At 45.2% G+C, this 17,372-nt stretch overlaps 1 protein-coding gene and 1 long non-coding RNA gene across 2 annotated transcripts in view; one reads left to right on the top strand and one right to left on the bottom strand.

Moving 5' to 3' along the window:
* Positions 1 to 17,372, top strand: part of SCML4 (Scm polycomb group protein like 4) — a 92,958-nt gene that overhangs the window by 58,730 nt on the left and 16,856 nt on the right. The gene's annotated exons all lie outside the window — the stretch shown is intronic.
* Positions 2,883 to 16,680, bottom strand: LOC132252140 (uncharacterized). The gene is made up of 3 exons (XR_009463930.1): positions 16,625 to 16,680; positions 6,601 to 6,759; positions 2,883 to 5,084 (listed from the first exon to the last, which is right to left on the bottom strand). It is a non-coding gene; the product is annotated as an uncharacterized LOC132252140 (long non-coding RNA).

Below are 17,372 nucleotides of genomic sequence, written 5' to 3'. Positions count from 1 at the left end.
AGATTAGGAGGAACTTTCTGGCTATGAGATAGGCTACCTAGAGAAATTCCTGGAAATCTTCCTCCTTGAAAGCCTTCAAGAGCAGGCTAGACAGACACTTGGCTAGGATGGTTTAGCCAGGGTTTATCCTGCCTTGAGCAGGGGGCTGGACTAGATTACCTTGTAAGGTCCCTTTCAGCCCTACTTTTCTATGAGCCTAGGAGCTCCATATAAAAAATAGCACTTGATCATTCAGCTAAAGTCTGTGCCACTATACAAGAATTAGGGGGCATTAAGATTGCCACAGCAAACACATTTTTTTCCTAACTTTCAAATACTTGATTTGTAAACTTATATAATGTGATTTTGACATAAGCAGTTTCTTAGTAGGTTTTTAACATAGTATACCAAAGTGTATTTTTTTAAGGAAAATAAAGTTAAATAAAATTTATATTATATACAGTTATACACATCCTCCTCCTCCTCCTCATGCATCAACAGAAGGCTTTGCATCCTGTAGCATGAGCATTGTAGCACAGACTTTGAGTACTTAAGCTACAGGACAAAATAATACATTAGTTGGTAGCAGGAGAAGAAAGAATTACTGTACTACATTCTGTTAGGGCTTTTCTATGATGCTCATAACTGCAGTAGTGTCACATGTTCAATTTAACACTTAGGATGGATGGTAAATGCGTGCTGAGGGCCCTCTGAGTGGTTTAGAAATAATCCTCTTCCTTCAAAGATTCTCTTTAGCTGGTTTTAGGCAGCTTATGTTGTAGTCATGTGTGACTGCTCCACAAGCCCAAAACCTGTTGGAAGCTATCCTCCAGCATCCCAGGAGGCATCACTCCCAGCTGCTCTATGTTCCCCCACAGTGACAGCCAGAAGAAGCCCTAAAGGTAAGAATCCCTCTTCCCCTTCCATTCTGGCCTCCCCCTGATTCTCCTGCCAGCCTGGATTGGGCTTGCCATGCTGTGTGCCACCTACCCCCACCTCTTGAATTGGACTGTCCCACCCCAGCACTACAGATCCCCACTCACCACCTCCCACCCCCCACAAGCTCCTGATCCACCTGTGGCTGCTGGCACTGTCCCAGGCAAGCAAACACAGAAGAGGAACCTGCCTGCCACTGCTCTCTGGGTTGGGCTCAGCCCAGACAGCACCAGTGACCAGCAGCTGTGGTGGCAGTGGTGGTGGCAAGTGGGTTCCCCTTCCCTGCTTGCTTCCCTGGGATAGTGCTGGCAGCCATAGGTGAGCCCGGGGACATGAGTGGTGCAGGTGAGCTACAAGGACCAGAGGGAGCAGAGGGGGAGCTGTGAGGGCAGACAGGACACTAGGAAAGTCCTGAGGAGCAGGAAGGGAGATCAAGAGGTGGATGGAGGGTAGCGCTGGGCCTGATCCAGGTGGCAGAGGGCAGTGGGGACCCAGTCAGGCCAGGCAGGGGCTGAGAGGCCCTGCCAGCCCCTGGCTAGCCACAATGTAGGCCACTGATCCTGCCCCTGAAAGTAGGTGAGCTGAACAGACACAGAGCCAACTTGGCTCTTAGCCATGCTCCTGCTTGTCAACCCTCTAAGCGCAGGTCAGAGCAGTACTCACCCTGAACATGTGACTGCTCAAAGCACATTTCATAGTTTCATAGTTGTTAGGGTCGGAAGGGACCTGAGCAGATCATCAAGTCCGACCCCCTGCCATGGGCAAGAAAGAGTGCTGGGGTCAAACGACCCTGGCCAGGTGATTATCTAGCCTCCTTTTGAAGACCCCCAGGGTAGGAGCAAGTACCACTTCCCTTGGAAGTTGGTTCCAGATCCTAGCCACCCTGACTGTGAAGTAGTGCCTTCTGATATCTAGTCTGAATCTACTCTCCGTCAACTTATGGCCATTATTCCTCGTTACTCCCGGTAGTGCTCGGGGGAACAGGGACTCTCCCATAGCCTGCTGGTCCCCCTTGGCCAGTTTGTAGATGGCCGCCAGATCCCCTCTCAGGCTTCTCTTGTGGAGGCTGAACAGGTTCAGGTCCTGTAGCCTCCACTCGTAGGGCCTGCCCTGCTGTCCCCTAATCATGCAAGTGGCTCTCCTCTGGACCCTCTCAATGCTGGCCACATCCCTCCTGAAGTGGGGTGCCCACAACTGGACGCAGTACTCCAACTGTGGCCTGACCAATGTCGCATAGAGGGGGAGGATCACCTCCTTGGACCTGCTTGTGATACATCTGTGGATGCATGACAAGGTGCAGTTAGCCTTCGTGACCGCGTCCCCACATTGGTGGCCCATGTTCATCTTGGTGTCATTATTGATCCCAAGATCCTTTTCTGCCTCTGTGCTGACTAGAAGGGAGATCCCCAGACTGGAGGTATGCTGCTGGTTCTTCCTCCCTAGGTGCAGTACCTTGCAGCTTTTGTTAGACTGCAATAGAGAAGGAAGACCTAACAGAGAGATGCACCAAGAGGAGCAACATGTCAAAGTTACAGGCTAGGAAAATAATGTTTACATCAGCTTCCTGGATGGATGCGAGCAAAGCAAGGCTGCATGCATCAAAAACAGCACAAAAACCATGCAAAAATAGGGCCGGTACAAGACATTTAGCTGCATGAATAGATAGGAATGGGGACATCTTAGAGATGTGATAAATATATGGTTTACCAGAGTAAGAGATAGCCTCATATCAGAACCTGGAGAAAAGTCCAAATCAAAGATGTAGTTATTGGATCACCACACTGATCAGAGGTCTAGAAAACGAGATGACTTATGAGGACAGACTGAAAGATTTGGGTTTGTACACATGTTGACTTTAACACTGATTAAAATTAGCATGCACTAATTGTAGGCTGTAACTACAACCTTACTACTTATCATGCAAGCAGACACACGTTCAAGAAGTTTTGCATGTCTTAAGTGCCTTTGTGACCTTTCAGTCAAGGTTTATTTAATATAATCCAGCCCCATCTAGGATCTCCAAGTGGCTGGAGTATGCTCAAAGCACACAAGGTATTTGGAGATTTTAGCTGTGAATCTCTAATGAGTCTCCACTGATTATGTGTAAACTGTAGTTTTTATCTTGGCCCAATTTGAATAGGTGTTCCCAGGAACAGCAAAAGACCACCAAGATCACATTTCCAGATTTTGTGTCCTTGCTCAGAAGCCTGTGCTTCATGAAGCAAAGGTCCCAGGACACTGCAGAACAATGCAGGTTTCTTAGTTTTAGTTTTGGAAACAGCTGAACCATCTGACTAAAATGTTCCAAAATAATTCTGTTAGAGGCACAGGACGTTACAGCCTGAATGCTTAAACTCTGGCAAAGTTCTACATTGTTAAAAAAGTTCTTAAAATGGCAAGTGTTATCAACCCTAGTGGAATTATATGTAAATTAACTGGACCCCTATAGGGCTAGAGGCATAATATAACCAAGACAAAAAGACACTTAGTCTGGGCTTGGGTTGTTATTAGTTCAGAAGGCAGCAACTGTATATAACTGCAGAGGCACAGTGCAGAAGCTTGCATATGTTTGCAATGCCTGTGTTCATATCTATACCTGAAATGTGTTTGGATAGCTCAATAATATGTCTCTGTTGGTAATAAAACTTAGAAGCACTCATGAATCATCAAGTCGTTCTTTCCCTTGTGGAATATTGGAGCCGATGTGTATCTGGAGCCATTTGAATTTCCTGATTGATTTTTGTAATTGCAGCCAGAACGTTTTGGTTTATTACCTGTACTCTTCTCCATTGGCTGGCAGGAGTTTTTAACCAATAAGTTGCACATCCCATTGTCCTCCTTTTCTTCCTGACCTTCATGCTTTAAATTCAAGGGAGTAAGTGAATGATGGCTGTATAATCCTCACTTGTTTTGTTGTCCATATACCACCATTAGGCAAATGAGACTAGTGCCTCAGCCCACCAGGGCCATTTGTCTCTTACCTTTCTTTCCAAATTATTAGTAACTGCCCAAGGATTATGTAGAAATAATTATTCCAAAACAACTGACATAGCTGTATTCAAATGAGCCAAATTCATCCCCCCTTTAGCTCCAGTGATTTCATGGAAGTTAACCTTATTAATGTTGAGCCCAAGAGATCTGATGGTGCTGCTCATGGGCAGAATTTGGTCCATTGCCTATTGCCACTTCTTAGGACCCCACAGTTTTACAGCTGTGGTAGCAACAGTTCATTTTGAAGTTCTCAACAGCATAAGCGTTGTTCAATATAAATGACAATTCAGCAGAGGGGTTTGTTGCCAGTGGATTCCAGTTGGCCATATGTGATAGTGGAAACGATCAAACAAACTATGCACAAAAGAGAATTAACAAGAAAAAAGATTGACAGTGGCTAAATAGGTACGTTTCTTTTTAACTTATCTATATTTGTTTTCACTGGCTTCCCACTGAGCAGGAACTGTCATACCTGAAGATTACCAGGGTGAACATGAATCACTACATTTTCAGTCCCTCTGGTTCTGCCTTTCATTGCATGGGCTCCATGTATACAAAGAGGCAGAGCTCTGGAGAGGGACATCTTTCTGGAGGCTCTTCCAGAGTCTTCATTCTGTTCAGCTGTCCTCTGGGGCATAGTTTCTCAACCTGTGGTATGCGTACCCCTGGGGGTACGTGAGACAGGTAGGTGGTATACAGGTACCCCAACACTTTCTCTCACCTCTTTTCCTCTCTCTCCTGCCCTCTTTTCCTCTCAAAACCATGGCAAAAAATTTGGTGCACCGTGCATTGCGCAGTGCTTTAAATTCCCCAGTAATAATTTGGCGTGTCACCCTTTGTGTGGCACTGGGTTCAGCCCTTCTGCCTTTGGCCAACATCAGCTCTAGCCCAGGTACATACATGAGTTGTGCACCCTGGTGTAAAAGATGGCAACCCTACCCACACCAGAGCAGACATCTGTCATAGCACAGTCTTATATACACAACCCTTCTTCCAACATATGGCACACATTAGTCTGCAAGTATAAAATCCCCTGGAAAATTGTGTGTTGGGGTACTTATTAAAATTTTCAGAAGTTAGAGGGTACTTGCTACTTAAAAGGTTGAGAAACATGGCTCTGGGGGACCATCCTCTGCTGGTCTGCGGCATCAGACCTCCAACCCAACTAGAAATGGAACCTATTTTGAAGGAAACAGAAGTGGTAACATAATATATTATGATTCCATCTTGACATGAACAAATTATATTTTTTTCTTGATGCCAAAGCCTTTTCTTCAGCTCTTTACTCAGCCCTGACTCCCATTAAAATTAGTTAGATGAGTTCAGGTTAAGGACTACAGACCCATCTCCCCACTGGCCATGTCACAAGCACTGCCAATAAGAAAGGCACAGCAAACTATGCAGTGGAAGAAATGACCAAAATATATTGCAGTAGTAGTTCCTAATAGTGTTAGCAGTCAGTTCAACAAAGGCTGGTATGTCATCACATAGCAGGATTGGTATAATTGATTGTATGACTATAAATTTTAATGTGAAGGTGCTGAGTATGCATTTGAACCATATGACGCAGTTCATACTGCATACCTGTGATTTATAAAGTGCCATAAACATGCATGGTACTGTTGATACACGTCTCCAAAATGGCATATTTATAATCTTTAATAGTGTCAACAAAAGTTGTTCATTTTCAGTTTTGTGTCCCAGCATCAGCCTTCACCTTCAGCCTACTAATTACATCAGCTTTTAGCAAAAACATTGTCTAGTGAAATGTATGCTTTATAAACTCATGCTGCTTACTGCTCACAGTCCCATTATTCTCAAAGAACCATTAAAGTCCAGGGGAGTTTTCACATTCAATTAATGCAGGTTGGGCCTCGTGGGCACATCCCCACATGCAGGGGGGTGAGATTGCCGCAGCAAAAATAGCAGTGTCACAAATTTGTGCTTTTGCTTTTTGCTGCTGCACACGCCCCTGCACATGGGAGCGGTACGGGGCAAATTGTCTCATGTCAGGTAGGGGAAGCTGGGGCCAGCACCCGGGCTGGCCCCATCAACCTTATCTGGGGTCCTGGGTGCCTCCCAGGGCAGCAACAGCTGTGATCCAGGTGCTCAGAGCTTAACCAGCAGCCAGAATCTGGCTCTGGCCAGCCAGGCTCTGGTTTCTGGTGGTGCATGCTGCTGCCAAGTGCACCATGCCACTTTCTTAGCGTTTTTTGGGTTGTTTTTTTTTTTTTTTTTTTTACATCGGAATCTCCTGGTGTCAAAAAAACCCCACCACACTGCAAACTAGCACCTCGGTGAATGCTTGCACTCGTGCCACATGTAGTTTGCATCACCTCAAACTGCTGCAAACTGCATGTGCGCACTCATGGGGACACACCATCTGTTTCAATATTTTTTCCTTCTTTATTGTTTGCTCCATTATTTTGCGGAGCCTGTTCCTTGGCCCCATCACACTGCAGTGCTGTTTGGGTGGTGCAAATCAACCTAAAGATGGATTTATATAGCCAACAGAGGAATCCCTCTGTGACCTCTCTTTCGGAGGTCAAAAGACAAGCAAAAAGGGGATGGATGGCTTGAAGGGGCAGTTAGTTGTACAGCGGACCAGTCAGAAACTAACCCAACAGGCCAACATCCAAATATCCACAGGAACAAGGAAAAGTGGAAGCTAAACATATTAGAAAAGTGGCTTACTGCTGCCTATGCATTCACATCTTCCAAGTTGTGCTGGTTGCAGATGCAGTCTAGGATCAAGCCATAGCACAGTAATTACCATGATCGTTCTTTTTTCCTTTCCTTTTTGGACATCAGGAACACCTTTACTTTATCATTGGATTTTGCTTCCTCAGTTATCTATGATTTTTCAAAAATAACAGTCAGTGGTTTGTTGCATTTCTGAGCAAATTTCTTCCACTCTATGATACATAGTTTCTCAGCTACATGATTTGTCTTTGTTCACATTTTCCAAATATTCCATTAGCTGCTCTTTATCAATAGTAATTTTAACAGTGTCTCCCATCCTTACTGATTATTCAAAATTCATTTATACATTTTTCATCTCAAAGACATATTTAACAAAGGAGTTCAGTGTCTCAGGCATTTTTAAGTCATTAATTTCTTTCTCTTCCTCATATATTAATGGAACCTACTGCCACTCTGGTATTCCTTTTCCCCTTGATATATTTGCAGGAGCATTTCTTATTCTTCCTGGCCCCTTTGTCTAACATTAACTCATTGTGTTTTCTGCTGCCCTTCTTCCTCCTCAGCAAGCCTTCAGTGACTTGTTCAGTGACCCTGCCATTTTCTGTTTCCAGCTTTGTATTTTATTAACCTCATGCATCCACACCAATATCAATAAGATTTCTTAGTCTGCACACTGCATTGCATTGCACTGCACTATAAGCCATTCCTCTGAATTTCAGTGTCTGGTAGGATTTATCATTTTTCTTCTAAAGTGTTGATTTTTTTTTCAATTTTTATCCTTTTAATCCTTCTCATGTGGAATGCAAAAGCTTTTGTTCACTTTCTTACCATTCTCTCCTTCTCATTGCCTTGCCATATACCCCATGCCATTCTATTATACAAGATGTAAGTTAGAATCTAGCTCGTGTCATTATTTTTCATTGTTTAGGGCCAACACACAGAAACCAAGGTGGAGTGTATAGAAAATGCATGACTAAATACCAGCTAAAATGTTTTGGTAATAAAGTCACAAAGACTATATAAAAATCTACCAAGTAAAAGAGTCCATTATCTTTTCAGTTTTCATCTAGGGCAGTAGTGCTCACAATTTTAGCGCTCAGGGCGAAATGAATGGCACAAGGCCAGTCTGTGAGCCAGATCAGGCCCTGCACTGCTCCCATGCTTCAGAGCCCTGTTCTGCTTCCACCCAGCCAGAGTCTGATCCTGGTGCACAAGAGCTGGACTGAGGCAACGTGGAGCCCTGGAGCCTATTCCCAGCCAGGCAAAAGCAGTGCACAGCCCCACACTGCCTCCACCTAGCTGGGATCAGGCTCCAAAGAACTCTGTGCTGCCCCTGCATACGACCAGCATCAGGCCCTCTGGGCCCAATCTAGCATACAGAGCCACAGCCTGCAGGACTGCCCATAGGATCCATGGGATCCCTTCTGCCCAAATTGCATGGCACCAGGGGCCAGTTCTGGTCCATGGGCCAGAGGTTGAGCACCCCTGATCTAGTGTCTTTTGAGGTTCCCAGAAGGGAAGGTGGCCTTCAACCTCATGGCTTGTTTCACTAGAATCTCCCTGTTTTTCCTCAAGTCTTTTAACAAAAAGCAGGCTCCCTCGCTTAGGTTCTTCCAGTTGAAAATAGTAAGTTTCCAGTTGAAAATCACCTCATTTTGGCAATGTTGCCAATTACTGGTTTTATTTTTTTCCCTTCTGTTTAGGAGGCAGGTCCTGTCAGGTTGTAAAGTGTGAATTTCCAAAACAGGCTCAGATAACACCCCACTCAAATTCAGACGGTTCAAAATGCAATAAGCTACGTTTCAGCGGCAGTTAAGGTTCAATCCTTTTTATCACAATCTCCCACAGCATGTTTCAATTTTATACGCAAGGAAAGAATAAAAGTCTCACAACTAAAATCTTTAACCTAGGTGCTCCATTAAACTCAAGTGCTGTAGTGCTTTGTGATGTTTCTAGAACTGGCATGTCCCTCGCATCTCTGCAGTATTCTGGTCAGTTATATATGCATGCATGTATTTATGTGATTTATCTACCAACCACGGCTCAGGGTGCCTCACAGTTCAAGTGCCCATTTAAGTGCTTAGGAGTCTTTTCATTGACTTCAGTGGGTAGTAAAACAATTCTTTTCTGTAGTTCAGAGACTCAGTTCTCAAATGCCTAATGTTATCTTGTAACAAGCCCAAGGTTTCTGTACTTAATGGGTCTGTCACCATGACCTCAGTGTGCATTGGTTTCCATCCAGTCACGCACTGTCCAGGTTCTGGAAAATGGCAATTACTGTTCAGGAAGGAGTTTATTACAGTTTTCAGGACTGGATGTGATCCTGGGAATTACAGCATCTCTTGTTATGAAGGGCAGCTGCAGGACCCGAGTAGCTGCAGGAATGAATGGAAACAAAGTAGGAAACACACAGGGATGGAAGAAAGAAGAAATGAAAAAAATTGTTTGGAACTTCATTATTTCTGAGGTGGGTCAGGAGAAATTCAGGCTACTACATAAAATGCAGGACAGCAAGCTTATTCCACAACTTTATTTCTGTGACTCAAGAGTCTAGGACTTCGTAGGCATTTTGGCTGGTATCAGAAATATAAAGGTTCCAGACACCTGATATGTATGATATTTGTATGTGGAGCTGAAAATTGGCAGATTCCACTCCAAAATAATATGTATTAACTGTTGTTCTAAAATCCACAATACGCTAAGCACAGCCTATACCTACAGAAAGACAAAGTCCCTGTCCCAAATAGCTTACATGAGAGTATTCATTTTCATATATATCTTAGATAGTCTAATATATGGCAATGTGTTTAGAGTATTGTAGTCAATAGGCTTCTGTATTTCTGTATTGTTTCCACATATTTTATCCATTCAGAAAAAGCTCAGTATGTGTCAAAAGCTCTATGCTGCTAACTGAGTTTTTCTTTTAGTCAAGTGATAAGAGCTGTTTCTTTCTGAAACAATAGATCTCAGTTTGGCTCTCAATAACCATGATTATCCGAGAAGCCATCATGTGCAATGTACTGACACCCATGAAGTCACAGGTGCCTGTTGATTTAGTGCAAAAATGATACTCAGCTTTAAAGAAACAATTATATTTCCATTTCCATATTGATTTGATTTCATGTATTTCTGTGATAGCATCACTTGTGACATACTTTGCCCTAGCACTGTCATAGAGTCATGGAGAAGTAGGGTTGGAAGGGACCTCTAGAGTTCATCTAGTCCATCCTCCTACCTGAGACAGGATCACCCCTATCCAAGCCATCCCATACAGCCATAATCAAAACTCTACATAAGACTACTGTCAACCCTGAAACAACATAGACCTAACATCCTAACCTGCCACAGTCAAAGCAGGGGAACCACAGCAGCCAATGTCCTGCTTCTATAAAATGTTGTCAATATACACTCAAGAGATCCTGGGCAGGGGGCCATGCCCTCTTCTACAGAGGAAGGCAAACCCCCCCCACAGTCCATACCAATCTGACCAAGGGGTAAAATTCCTTTCTTACCCTGAATAGGGCAATCGATCTGACCCTGAGTAGAAGGGCAAGATCCTCTAACCAAGAACCTCTGGCTTTGCTCCCAGCAGGAGAAATTCATATATTTATAGATTGCAAGGCTGAAAGGGACCTCAGAAGATCATCGGGTCCAGCCCCTTGCAACAGGCAGAAAAAACAACTGGGGTCAGGTGACCCCAGCAAGGTGACTGTCCAGTCTCCTTTTGAAGATTTCCAGGGTAGGCGATGCACCACCTCTGAAGGGAGCTTATTCCACAGTCTGGACACCCTAGCTGTGAAGAAGTTTTTCCTAATGTTCAGCCTGAAAGTCTTCCAGGAGTTTGTGGCCATTACTCCTGGTTTTCCCCAAGGGTGCCCTGGTAAACAGTTGTTCACCAAGCCCTTGATGTACATCCCTGATGTAACAGTAAGCCACTATCAAGTCCCATGTCTGCTTTCTCTTTTTCAGGCTGAAGAGTCCCAGGTCCCTCAGCCTTTCTTCATATGGCTTGCCGTGCAAGTCTCTGATCATACGGGTGGCCCTTCTCTGAACTCTCTGGAGCTTTACCATGTCCTTGTTGAAGTGTGGCACTCAGTACTAGAAGTAGTACTCCAGCTGCAGTCTCACCAATGCCAAGTAGAGTGGAAGAATCACTTTCCTAGTTTGCTGGAGATGCATCGATTGATGCATGCCAGGGTATTATTTGCCCTGTTGGCTACAGCATCGTGCTGCTGGCTAATATTCAGACTGTGGTCTATTATTACCTCCAGGTCCCTTTCATTTGTGGTGCTGGTCAGTTCGGCGTTGCCAAGCCTGTAGGAGTATAGGGGGTCTTTTGTCCCCAGATGGAGCACTTTACATGCCTTGACGTTGAACTTCATTTGATTCCAATCCACACAACTTGCTAGCCTGTCTGGGTCCGCCTGTATCTTCAGCCTATTTTCAAGCGTGACTGCACTTCCACGTAACTTGGTGTCATCAACGAACTTGGCCAGTGAGCTTTTCACCCCTGCAGTCAAATCATTGATAAAGATGTTGAAAAGTACTGGACCAAACACCGATCCCTGAGGGATACTGCTGCCCACTTGTCGCCAAGATAACACAGATCCATTCATTAGAACTGTCTGGGTCCTACCCCACAACCAGCTCCCTACCCACCTAACTGTCTCATGGTTAAGCTCACAGTCCTCAATTTTCTCATGAGAGCATCATGGGATACTAGATCAAAGGCCTTTTGGAAGTCAAGGTATACGATGTCAACCTCCTCTCCCTTGAGGCACACCTAGTTGAAGTCCCCAGCCTTAGTTGCACCCAAAGCCTCTGGGGAGGCTTTAAAACATGCTGACACATATAGCAGAAAAAGGGGGAGGGGCAGGAGCAACCAGCAAAGCCCAGAAGCACAGAAAATACCCATGGTAGAAAATAGGTATAGCTACACCTAAATCACCCCCAGCCAGTGGCTGTCCTATCTCTTCTTGAACATCTCCAGTGATGGAAAGTTCACAACTTCCCTAGGCAGTCTATTCCACTGCTTCACAATTCTAACAGCGAAGAAGCTTTTCCAGATATCCAATCTAAATTTACTTTGCTGCAATTTCAAGTCATTGGTCCACATCTTCCTCCCTGCAACTAGAGAGAAAAGGTGCTCTCTTCTTTATAGTAGCCCTTCAAACTTTTGAAGGCTCTTAAATACTTTTTCCACAAGCTGAACTTGCCTAGCTCCTTCAGTCTCTCCTTGTATGACTTGCTTTTCAAGTCCTTGATCACTTTTGTTACTTGCCTCTGGACCCTCTAACTTTTCCCAGTCCTTTTTAAAATGAGAGCCCAGAACTGCAGTGCCAAGTAGAGAGGCTGCACTATCACCTCCCATGTCTTGCACCCAATGCATCTATAGATGCAGCCCAAAACCACATTTGCCTTTTGTGTAGCTGCATCACACTGCAGAATCAGATTGAGTCTGTGGTCTGCCAAGACTCCCAAGTCCTTTTTCAAAGAGCTGTCATCCAACCAATTGCCCCCCATTTTCTATTTGTGTTTTTGATTATTCCTCTGGAGGTGTAGCACTTTGTATTTCTCTGCATTGAACATCATTCTGATAACTCTAGCCGAACTTTCCAGTCTGTCAAGATCCTTCTTAATTCAATGTGTTCAAAATCCGTCCCAATTTCATGTCTGCAGACTTGCTCAGGAAGCTGGAATTCTTAGAACATTTTTTACAAAGCACTTTGTATTTTTCCTTTAAAACTTAGTTACTCTTCTTTTTCATAGGGATCATATTTTTCAGTTAAGCTGTTTCTTTCACCTTTACTGGCACTGCTAGACTTGGTTAATCGTATATCTTTGTAAAATTGTTTCAGTGCAGCAAGACTGTAGTTTATTTATTGCCTTCACAATACTGTTGCAAAGATTTTAGAAATCTGCTCTCTTTCTATGATACTTCTGTGTATTTTTCTTCTTTCTAGAGATATTTTACGTTCTGTTAAATTATAAACAAACTCAGATGAGTAATTGGCACATGCTAGAATCTGTTCTTACCCATCTCAGCTTATATACTTACAAGGAGCTCTTAAGAAGGACTGATTAAATAGAGCAGTCATTAAATAGTGAACAAAATTAAAGAATTTTTTTTGAAACCCAAAGAAAAATCTCTCATAGATATTTTTGAAAAATCATATGCCTTACTTATCATGGTGGATGAGTATTATTTTAAAAAAAAAAAAAAAAAAAAAAAAAAAAGAAAACCACATTGCTCAGATTAAGAGATATATACTGATACATAGTAGGACACATTTTTCAAGTGCAATGTATGGGATTTAATCTCAAAAGTTTCCTGTAATATGAATTGGAACGTGGTAAGGGAGTTTGGCATCCATTCCTCAAGACTGCATTAAAAAAATTTAAAAATTCAAAACACCACTTAAAGTTTCAGATGACCAACAGTGGACCTGTCTGTCATGTCACTTGCCAAATGGAAGGACTTATAACAGGGGTGGGCAAAATATGGCCCACGGCCGCACCGGCCTGCCAGGCCAGTCTATTCGGCCCATGGGGCCCCTAAAAAAATTTAGAAAAATGTATATTTATCTGCTCCTGGCTGCCTGTCAAAGATGACAGGAGACAGGGGCAGTAGGACCCAAGGGAAGCTGGCAGGACTCACCAGCAAGGCCAGCCCAGCCCTGGCCCACTCTCAGCCCCCTCCCACTCCCCATCCTCCCCCCAACCGGGAGTCTCTGCCTGCTGTAGCTTTCACTGCTTCCCTGCCTGCCTGCTGGCCACTCCAGTACCACATGGGCCGTGGCTAAATTGCCAGAGCACAGGACCCATGCTGGTACCCCAGGGCCAGGAGTGGGAAGGTGTATGTGCACTTGCACATGTGTGGATGTGTGCATGTGTGTGCCTGTCCCAGCAATGAAAGAGAGAGAGAGGGTTCATAGGGTGAGTTCCACACACACACACACTCCACCTCACACTGCCATACACGTAGACCCCCACACCCTCTCACACATCCCAGCCACCCTTCCCCCACGTACATTCCCCCACAAACCCCCTACCCACCCACACCCGACATATCCACCCACACACTCACATGCTTCCTCACCCTACCCCCACACCCTCCCCCACACCCCAGATACCCATACACTAACAGCCCCCCACAAACCTATACCCATGCTTCCCACCCCCCCCACAACATACAAGGGTAAGACTTCATTTTACGCTACCATGCAATTACCTCTGTGTACACTACACAAACACATGGAAATCAGGACAAAAATATTTTATAAATCAAATTAATGAATGTTGTAGATGTTAGCTTTTTAGGATATAATTTGGTATTTCTCTCGTTCTGAGATGGCAAAAACCCTTGCTGAAAGGAGTATTTCCGGGGGCAAGGGGAGGGAGTTCTGGTGACAAAGGTCAGAGGTTAGGGGGAAAGAGTTCCAGTCACAAGATGGCCACCAGGGGGCAGGGCACCTGTTAAGGGGGTGGGGGGCTACCAATGTGGCCTTCGACAGCTTTCCAAAACTCAGTAAGCAGCCTTCCACCCAAAATAAATTGCCTGTCCCTATCTTAAAAGCACAAAAGCAATGGCTAAGAACACCATGAATCTTACCATTTCCTGCTTGCATCATAAGCAAACGCATGCTACTTTTCAGGTGTAAAGAAATACATATTTCATCACAACACAATAACCTTAGCTCTGTCCCATATCATCTATTGGTATTTTCATGTACTATTTTTGTTGTTAGGTATTGATAACTAAATATTATCTGTTGAGGTGTATCATGAGATGGTTTAGAGAGAAGTCTGCCCAGAGCAGGAACTGAACTAGATGACCTCTAAAGTAATTCAGAAATGCGTAAGAGTTTCCTATACACCATATATATCTATAAGTATATGTTTATGTGTATCTCATGTATCCCATTGTGTATATCATGTATCCTATTTAACTTAAGGTGTGTGCGTGTGCACATTTGTGTACACACACACACACACACACACACACACACACGTTAAATAGGATACATGACATACAGATTTACATGATATATATATTTCACACACAATATATTCACATGCACACAATTTAATTGTTGGTAAAATCTCTGTGGAATACTGGTGTTAACATTGTGCAACACGCTATGGTATTCTTTTTCTATAGAGCAATGGTGCAAGAACATCAGTTCCTACAGAGATCTATTGCAAAAAAGAACCCTCTTATGACATCAATAGGAAGAGGTTTGGGTCCAAGTCTCATTGATTTCAGTAGGAACACCACAGAAGTTTTCAAGGATGTTTGTCTATATCCATAAAAAAACATTTTTGAACAAGTGACATAAGTGACACAAGTTAGGCACAAGCAAACATCTATAATCAGAGTAATTTAATGCACACTCGGTTAATTTCCTTCTACCTTTGCAGAAGTAATCACTACTTCCTAAAGAATAAGACTAAGCATTTTCAAGCCAAATCACTTATTCAAATTCAAGTCTAAGGGAAATAGAAGTTAGTCGCAACCTTTAGCAAGGAGAAGCTGTTCCCTTTGTATTTTGGTCCTAAGTCCTGGCTGTAGGCACCCCTACATTGTTACCTGCTATGGGTTGTGCCTCATCCAAAGGCATTATATCTCAGGGTCTGCAAGAGAATAATTCTGCTGTAAACTTCACAGGCTTGGAAATCCTCCAGTTTTCTAGAGGTTTAAGCCTGGAAAATCTGTTGATTATTTGATTTTTCCCGTTCAGCAGGCTGTCTAATGGCAATAGCTCTCCTTCTCTACCCCATTTCCACAGTGTCACGGCAGGGTCCTTTAGGAGGGCTGTGATCTCCTCGAGGTCCCTCGCTCCGTGTCAGGCCGGCCCAAGGGCACCCTCTAATTCTCGCCCGCCATGTCTTGTTGGAAAAATATAAGATTGGGAGGCTGCCTTGTGTCTTCCCTGGGCACGGCTGCTCGGGACCTCTGTCCCCACGGTTCTTCCGGACCCCCCGGGGGTCTCCCGTTACAATGGGTGCTTCCTAGGCACCCCAGCCTTATGGGCTATGCATGGCTCCTACCTCCCCTGATACCACGCCCCAAGCCTTGCAGATGGGAAAGACGTTGTTAGGTCTGCACGCCCGCTTCCCGGGCCTCCTCTATAGTGTAGCCCACTCTGGGCTCTCTCTTGTGCCCAGCCTCTCACTGGGACTCTCGTCCACTCTGGGACTTCCCTGACGGTGTGGTCCCACTCAGAGACTCTCTAGCAGGCCTCCAGTCCTACGGGCCAACCGCATGGGTGCCCTCTCTGACCCCGGCTCACCGCGCTGCTACTCCCCGACTTCTTTGGGGCAACCGCAATGCCCTGCCTCGGTCTGAGGGGTGTTGCCACACTAGCCTGTGGCCGGGCTCCTCAGTATCACCCCGCTCTAGGGCTCCTCAGTATCGCCCCTCCCTGGGGCTGGAGTCTACACACCCCGCAAGTGATGCCCTTGCTGGCTTCTGCTGTGCCCGTCCTGGGCTCTCTAATATGGCACTCCCCCTCTTTGGGGCTCGCCGTGCCCCCACGGGGCTTCTCAATAATACAATGTGGCACTCCCCCTCTTTGGGGCTTGCTGTGCCCACCCTGGGCTTCTCAATGAAATCGCCCCTCGCTCTGGGGCTGGGGTCTATGTACCCCACATGCGATCCAGGGTCTATGTCCCCTGTCTGCAACCTACTGGTTGCGCCCACGACCCACTGGCCGCGCTCCTCGCCGCCAGTTGCTCCTGCACTGGCGTGCAAGCTGCGCCTTCACTGGCGCTATGAAAATAATGCGCCCTCTTGGCGCTAGACTGCGCCCTCACTGGCGCTAGGGCACCCCACACTCTCTGGGGTCCCTATATGAGGCACCTATGAGGTACCTATGATTGAGGCCTCCTCCAACCCCTACAGCCTCACCCAAGCCTCCGGGTGTAATAACACAAACACAACTTCAAGCCTCCCGGCTATAACTCCAAACACAACCCAAAGCCGCCTGGCTATAAGTTAACATCATGGCTTAACCTTCGCTCGAGCAGTACTTGCTGTTAGCCTCAGGAGCTCCTGCCTCTCTGGCTGCTGGCAGAGAACTGCCAGCCTGGCCTCAGCCCTGGGCTTTATAAGGGCCAGGCCCTGCCCCCTTCTGGCCAGCTGATACTTATCGGTTGCCCTGGCAACCTGCAGCTGTGCTCGTTACCCTGGCAACCCTCAGCTGCGGCTATGTTCCACCAGGGCGCTCTCTCTCCCCCTGGCAGTTTCTCCTCTCTAGGAGCAGGCACTAAGGTGCCCTGCGACACACAGTTTCTAAATCAACTTGCATGCTACATTTTCCAGTGCTTACCTGAATTCCTGCTCACTCTATTTCACTCACTTGGAGCTTGGGCTGCTCTGTGATCATATTACTGCTCTGGTTCTCACCTTGTTCGACTCAAGGCACCCCTTGGGAAATACCAGTTCCTACCTTTCACATATTTTTTTGACTACAGAAAAATGATAGAGCAATTCTTCTGTTGCAGAGAACTCAGAAACACCACAGCAGATCAGAATGGTCTGATTCATTATGGACCCTGGATCATTCTGGATCATTCTGTTTACATTCACTAGATCAACTTCCCCTTATTATCTGCTCCAGGGCTGTGAGAGAGAACCCATTAAAATTTCATTCCCATCCCTTTCCCCCCCCCCCCCCAACCCTTCCTCCCACCCCAAGGCAAATAAATCATTTAGGCCTGAAGCAATATTAAAGTTCACCTGTCACTCGCTTTTATTCTTA

The sequence above is a fragment of the Alligator mississippiensis genome, chromosome 1 (assembly GCF_030867095.1).
Source record: "Alligator mississippiensis isolate rAllMis1 chromosome 1, rAllMis1, whole genome shotgun sequence".
Lineage (NCBI taxonomy): Eukaryota > Metazoa > Chordata > Crocodylia > Alligatoridae > Alligator > Alligator mississippiensis.
This window is presented reverse-complemented; position numbering and strand designations above follow the sequence as displayed.